Here is an 8,057-nt window from a genome sequence, read left to right on the forward strand (position 1 = left end):
TTGAGATGTCCAGTTGGGTTTGGGGACTGAGAAACAAGAGGCCCTGTGTTTCTTTTTCAAACTATGGATGGAGATAGATTTCCCAAGGGTCTTCTGTCAACACGGAGTAATCAGAGGAAAGTAGAAATGTCTCCTGGGCAGGTGTAGGCAAAGCATGGATTGAGATGGCTTCTCTCGGCTCTCTCCACTCACCTTCCAGACTTTAGATTTCTTTCAGAAATATAAGAGATCCCAAAACATTCTGTGTGTCTAATAAAACATCAGGAATAGCTGACAGTTGAGAAGTAGTCTTCTGGCAAGAGGTTACCACAAAAAATAACAGGTCAAAATGACGTTACTAAAGAATAAAATGAGGCCAGGAGAGCCTTTTGCAGAAGCTTCAGGGTGGCCATCGAAAACTGTAAATGAAAGGAGGATGTGACTAAGTCTGAAAGGATCACAGTGCCAACCATCATGAGGTAGGGGTGAGTCAGCACAGGCAGACCACCGAGTTTCCAGAAACAGTCACATCTACTTGCAGAGCAAGAGAACAGGCGTGTCATCAAAAGCGAATTCCAGCAGAGACATCCTCTCCCATGTGAGAAGCAAAAGTAAGCCCCTCAAAGTTTAGATCCATCTGAGGAGAGGGAAAAGAGAATGCAGAGGCAAGAATTAAGAGATTTGTGCTTTAATACAGAAAAATTTCAGTGATCCTAATTTGGTAAATTAAGTTTTTCAATATTAATGGACATATATGTCACTAGAAATAAAATAAAATTTCATCTTCATTTGCTTAAGCTACATGATGTATAAAATTTGTACCTGCTACCATAGAAATTAAATCAAGAATGTCCTTACCTTTTGTCTTCCAGTTGGATTCAGTCAATGCGAGGTACCAGGAGACTAAAATGAGGGTATTTATTCCTTATTCTCTTCCTTTGGTGCTATGGTTACAATTTCTTTCCTCTGTTGATTACAGCTCCAGTCAGCCTCTCTTTTATGGCTCCAGTTGTTTAGCTCCTATAACATTACTTCCTCTCCTATAGGTCTAGGGATGAAATCATTTCTCAATGTTGCTTGTTGAATTCTTTGACTATTCTACTCTATAAATAATTCTTTAATTAAAATCACTTCAACTAAAACATCTGAGAGGAAATCTGTTTCCTACTGGGATCCTGACTGACACATTTGGGAATGAAAGACATGATCGAAAGTCAAAACATGAGATTTGATAGAAGAGATCCTCAGGTGTAAAAATGATAGGCACCATCTGGGAAAAGTTAAATAGTTGATTCCTAGGAAGAGAAATGAGCTTGAAAGAAGAAAGTGATGAGCTTAAGCATGTAAATCAACCAAGACCAAAAAATTTCCCTCGGGATATTACACTGACAGTTCTGGACATACTAATCAACTTTTTCTGGTTCTTGGAATCCAAAGTTTTACTGAATCTTTGGAACATGACATTTTCACATCCTATAACAAAGTCACTCTTTTCCATCCTCCTCACCATTATTTTCTTTTAAACTTTAGGCCAGGGCTTTGCTATCACCTACTACTCAGTGAGGCTTTTCTGACCATGCTCTCTCAGGTAGAGAATGCCTCATTATTATAGATATCAGCTCATTGTTTGTGCTCTTTATAAAATTAATAACAATTTGCAGTTATTTTATGCATGTTTGTTTACTCTTCTATTTATCACACCAGAATGTAAGTTTCACGAGGATAGGGACTATGTCTGATTTGTTCAACATTGTATCCCTAGAGCTTAGAATAGAGCCTGGAAGATTAAATATAATCAGTAAATATTCATTGAATAAGTGAATTAATGAATAAAGGTCAGAGATTAATGATATGCATACTATACTTTTACTTTTAAGTACTTGTAGCCAGCTATTTAAGACATTACTCTCTGAAACTATCACATGCTCAAAAAAACTCATTCTGCAAATACAGGGAATAATAGCTGGAAATGCTTGAGCTAAGTCCCTGGTTAAAAGAGTGTCTTGGGTGCAGTGAAAAAAAAACATAGACTTTGGAACCAACAGTCACGGGGTAAATCTCATGTCCTGTTGTCTGTTGCTCTTTGGCCTTGGCCAAGTTATTTATTATTTCTGAACCTCAGGTTCTTTATCCTTACACAGAGATAATAATTCTAACTTGTTGATTGATAGACAAGGCACTTGACAACAATGTGGACTCAGTAGATACTACTATTAATGCCAATATAATTATTCTTTAATAAAATGTTTACATTTTCATTGGTCAACAATCTTAACTGTCTTATTCAGTTGTATTTGTTGTGCCTATAATACTGCCTAACACTTTCAGATGCTTGCTATTTGCAAATGAATGTTAAATGAATGAATATTTGCACTTTAAGAATAATAATTAAAATAAGACTTATTCATACATTCTGATGAACACTACATATACATCATCTCATTTTATATCTGCATGAAGTAGATACTATTATTTTTCCCATTTATAAGTAAAAGAACTGAAGTTAAAGAGAAAAAGTAAGTTATCAAGTAAAGACTATAAATGCCTCCCTCTCCGATCCCATCAACTCAAACCCCGTATGAGAAGAACGGGTATCAGTAGCTTGGCATACACCTTCCAGAGGGTTGCCAAGTCATAAGCTTAGTGTTTTAAAACTTACTTGAGGATTTTCAAAGGTCTTAAATATAATGTCTTATATTGCTTTTCCAAGGCCATTTAGTGCAGTTATGCACCTCCTATCCAAACCTACATATTATAACCTGTAAGAACTTCGAACAATAATGTAGTTGCTAAAAGACTACATCTGCAAAATGAATAAATTATTAACTTTACTTAAAATACATTAAAAATGTATTATAATGAGAAATCTCCGATACCTATATTTGGTGGCTCAGCTGCATCTCTGATACATAACCAGCATCATTAAAGAGGAGGAGACTTGAAGTTAGATAGAACTGGATTTGTAGCCTGGCTCTTCCACATATTAAACAAGTGATCTTGTCCAAATTTTTAGGCTCTTGAGTCCCAGACTTTCGTTTGCAAACTAGAGTTAATAGTGTCAGTGTCACCCAGTAACTACAGATATTAAATAGATAATCTACATGATAGTAATTTGCTCAGAGTCTAGCAAATGGTGAAGTTCTATGTAAATGCTCAATTTTCTTTCCTTTCAGTATTTCCCCTGCTGTCTTAACAATTAAGTAAGTATTTTGTATTCTGTATTTTTTTTTACCAGTTTTTTTATTTAGTCTTCAAAGTCAAGGTAAAATACTTTAATTCAGTAGTTTAAGAGAAAGTTCTACTGACACCATTTTATCATGTCTTTTTCTCAATAAACTACAAAACTTGGCCTTCAGATTTACACATCAGATTTTTACGAACAAAGCATTTATATTTTAATATAAGCATGAAATAATTAGAATCTTTGATATTCGTCTTTCAGCATGTTACGTGTAGGTAGAAACTCCTTGGATCTGCTAAAATATTTAGAGGGTTTGGGTTGGTTGGTTTTTGTTCCCCCAAAGCCAGAGGTGGAGGATTGCATTATCTAAAACCAACAGGAAATGATTCAGATCAGGGCAATCTCTAATACCTCAAGTTTAGGACCTTTTATCAAAAGGTGTTTCCTTTGTTGATTCATTTGTTCAAATATGTGTTAACCATCAATTATGTATCGTGCTCTGTGCAAGGCACTGAGATAAGCAGTCCATGCCCTCAGGGAATCTCTAACCTGGAAGGGTGAGAAAGGTCTGTGAAGGTAAATAGTCATAATGCAGTATAAACTTTAGTAAGTATTACAGGGATGTTGATGTAAAGAATTAGGAGATTTCAAAAGAAAGAGAAATTATTTCCCATTGAGAGGAAATGAAGAGTTTTATATGTTTAGTGAAGAAAGAGCTCAGAAGATGTTGCCATTAGGTCAGGCTCTGGAAATGCATTAGTGATCTAGAATCTCAATCAGGGGAAAAAGAGCTTAGGTGAGAAGGGTACTTTGGTCCTAGAAGCCTCAAAGGCTCCAAGGACACTGTCAATCACAGGTTGGTATGGGAGAGCACTTCGTGCACTTGGTCCATCCTCAGTTGTGGCACGAGTCACATTGCATTCTAGCCATTAATTTTTCTGAATTTCTCGCTAGCCGATGAACTACTGGAGGACAGAGACCATGTCCTTCTTTTCTAGTACATAGCCAGGCTCTAGAAAATTACAGACACTCAATGCATAACTGTGTTAAAGACCTACCAAACCAGAGAAGCCAAGAAGAAGAATGGATTTGAATGTTGCCTGTGTAAACTCCCCACAGACAGAAGTTTTGGGGATTTGGCAAGGATAGTGCACTCAGGTCATGCAGGCAAGAGACTGTGGATGAATCACTTTCAGAAAAGGCCGGGGCTGGCTGGGCTACAGTGACACACTGAGCCCTTGGGAAGGTGAGACTGCGGCATTACTCAGCCTTGTTCACTGAAGAAAGCTCTATTCTTATCTAGCCTCTGGCTTGAGGTTAGTTAGTGGTAGTGATGAGAGACTTAAATTAGGCAAGTAGGGGTGAAGATACCTAAATGAGAAAAAAAGTTTTGAGGTGAAGAATTGACTCAAGAGTAATAGCTTAGAGAATTAATTTCATTTATCTCCCAGATCTTCTGACTATATATTCTCCTAAAGGAGTAAGTGGTAATTCTGAAATTATCTGAAATTCTAAAGGGATAAACAGATAATTCTTTAAAGATAATAGAGAAGATAATTTGGAGAACCTCTGTGCCCTTTTTTGTCTCCCGAAAAGTCATTGACAAAAATATATCATTGGCCCCCTAACTTGCTGTAAGAATTCAGAATCTTCTCTGGAAAAGGGTTCAGAAATCTGCATTTTAAGCACACACTTCAGATGATTCTGGTATACACTAAAATGTGTGAATCATTGCTACATTCTGTAGCCTTTAAGAACCAAAGAGGGCCTCTCCTTATGTTTGAAGATTAAGCTACTAAACCTATGTTTTGTGAGGCCTCTTTCTGCTATCAGCCTGGAGTTGAGAACTGGAGGAAGAGAAGGCAAGGCTGAAGGAGACAAAATAAGCATCAAAGGCTGGCGCACAGAGAGGTGTTGGAGTTATCCTAGGAGCTAAATAAAAGAGACATAACAAGCTGGAAATCATTTTGGCAGAGAGACAAAAAGAAGAGAATGCAGTTGCCAAATAGCTAATCAATGCATGTGGTTAAAACTCCCAGTTAAAAATGAGGAACCAGATTTGCAAAAATAAAGAGAACCAGGCAAATCAGGGAAGTGGTAGAGGAGAGCTGGGATGGCTACAAAATGCAGGATAGGATCTAACTATACAAAACTAACTTTTTCCTCAGACAACAGCCTTTTAATATTTTCTGTAATAACAAGAACAAGTAGAATATACAGTAATAAGCAGCCATGAATTCCCTCCCAAGAAACAATGTCCAGTTTGAGTTCTCAAGTGCAGTAGAATTGCTTGACTAATAGTTAACATGTATTAAATACTTCTATGTAATAGGTATAGTTTTAAACATCATTTAATCCTCACAACAACTCTGTAGAATAGGTACTTATTAGTATAGCTATTCTATAGACGAGAAAAAGAGGGTAAGCAACTTGCTCAAGTTTATGTAGCTCTGAAGGGCAGAGCCAGGATTTGAACCCAGGCAGGCTAGATCTGGAGTCTGAAGTCTTAACCATTATTTTATATGTTCAGATGCAGAATAGATATGTTTATGGCTATTACACAGAAATCTATTCAGTTACAATAAATTATTGACTCCAGTTTATCATTTCTGTTACAAATTCTGTAAAATTAGTAGAGAATTTAGTTCTCTGCACAGAATGATGTACTGTTTATGTTTAAAATGCATACAATGTAATATGTAGAAATGCTAACATTTGACATTACATCTATCATATCTGTAATATAATGTCATTTTCACAAAAAACAACGCCAGCGTAATTTTCATAATAAAAAGGTAACCAAAGAACCTCCAGAAATCCAACTGTATGTGTTGTGTATAATTGATTTCTACTGTTTTGCTCAGCATATGCTCTTCATTCAATTTTAGCTCACAATTTGTGGACTTGTTCAAGCATTTTTTTAAATATACTTGTGCATGTACATGTAAAAATCTGTTCTTTTATCTCACATCTCTAGAGTTTGACTTCCTGCTCGAGACTTCAGTGCACACCACGGCCAGAAGGGAAGGTGGAAACGTAAAGAAAAGAAGACCAGGTTGATTACAAAAACATAATTTGAAAACAAAATGGAGCTACCCTGAAACTGAATAAAAAATTAATGAAACAGAAGAAAATTTTCTAAAGATTTATTATGGTTTTATGACACAATTCTATTTATATTTACGAGTCATTTTTTTCTTCTTAATGTCCAGCATTCGAGGATGCCCCCGGTAAAGTCTAACCTTTCAAAATGCACTTGACAATTGTTGGTGACTGGTCAATAGTTACCCTTAACTAAAAGTTATGTTCTCATTTCTCATACGTAGTTGAAATCCCTTTTAAGAGAGAAGAAACTGAAACCACACACACACACACACACACACACACACACACACTACCGCACATCAGAAGTCAGAGCAACAGAAACAGGGACAGAGACAAAGTTGTAGAGAACAATGTGAACTTTGCATTTTCCTCCAGAATCTGGAGATAAAGACCAAATCAGTGTGTATTAATTTTATGTGAACACATTTAATTTTATACTTTCTTCTAATAAACTGCAGATTATTGGTTTGGAAGGTTTCACTGTGTCCAGTTGGAAATGTAGTCCAGTGCATGATAAATACAATAGCAACTAATGAATGTGAAAATCCAGTATAAACTAAATTATGGCAGCAAAGAAAAATGTATAAAACACGTGTTCTGATATAACTCTATCATAATATCTACTTTTCTTTCACTTTCTGTTTTCTACTCTCTAATAAGTGGTTATGAACCCCCCGTGCCCAAAAAGCTGTTTCAGCAGCTTAACAGCAAAACTGTGTTCAAATGCAGTTTTTACTCTCTCTACTTACCACAACACCACAAAGGCAGCTTTTTCTGATGACTTCTCTCATGCTTGCTTGCTCACTTTCTTTCTCTCTCTCTCTTTCACACACACATACAGAACAAATAAAATGAAAACACCTCTATATTACCTTAAGATATTTTCCTTTTTCTTCTTTGCCTTTTTTTTTGTATCTTCCTTTCTTCGTTCTTTATCTGATTTTTCTTTTCTGTTTTTTTCTTTTTAATTTTCCTATTCTGCCTGACTTCCTAAATATCCAAGATTTGTAAACTAGACAGGTAACTTTTACCTATCACGGTCTATGCATCAGGCTGTACAAACAGCTCCCAGAAAGTCACGTACAGAACTAGGTGAGGAGAGACCTGAGATGTAAACCATGTTGGCAACTAACACAGTTCACGTAAAATATAATTTTTAATTGAATAATGGTAATATCATTTGCAAGTTCCACTCACCTGATATTTAAATGGATGGTTTCTTCAGAAATAAAGAGCCTCTAATTGAAATTATTAATGTGTCTGAGTCAGGTCTACTTTTGGAAATAATAAACAAAAATAATCTAAAATTTATTTGCTCTTGGGGTTCTGGAGAAAGGTTAGGAATACAAGAATTGAAAGAAACTAGAAGCAGCTCTCATTTTCTCTTACAATGTTCTTCAAATTGGAAATTTTCCTAGTTTAAGAAGATAATTACCTTTTTTTTTTTTTAAAGATTCAGTGACTTCCATGTTGGCATTTGTAATTTTGTACATCATAAACCATGAGTTTCTATTCTGTTATGTAAAATAAATCAGGTATATAAGAGATAATCTCTTTGCCATTCTCTAAAATTAAATTTCTCGGTTTTTTGAAGATTTAAGAATACACATCTTGAAAATAAAAAAAAAATTATACGAAAAAATGGAATTATAAGGCCATTAAACCAAATTTATAGAAGTTTATTTTACTTGCTATTAAAAGCAGTGTTGTACCAAGAAACATGAATATTTCACAGAGTTCAGTGGTCAGAATCTGCCCTGTGCGAGAAAGATGAATCAGCAAATTCTCTGGG

At 35.5% G+C, this 8,057-nt stretch overlaps 1 long non-coding RNA gene across 1 annotated transcript; it reads left to right on the forward strand.

Moving 5' to 3' along the window:
* The first annotated feature begins 502 nt into the window (after window positions 1-502).
* Window positions 503-6,288, forward strand: LOC112476982. Its single transcript, XR_003045273.1, has 3 exons — window positions 503-590; window positions 852-893; window positions 6,138-6,288. It is a non-coding gene; the product is annotated as an uncharacterized LOC112476982 (long non-coding RNA).
* Window positions 6,289-8,057: the final 1,769 nt, after the last annotated feature.

This window comes from Pteropus alecto, unplaced genomic scaffold (assembly GCF_000325575.1).
Source record: "Pteropus alecto unplaced genomic scaffold, ASM32557v1 scaffold222, whole genome shotgun sequence".
NCBI classification, from domain to species: Eukaryota; Metazoa; Chordata; class Mammalia; order Chiroptera; family Pteropodidae; genus Pteropus; species Pteropus alecto.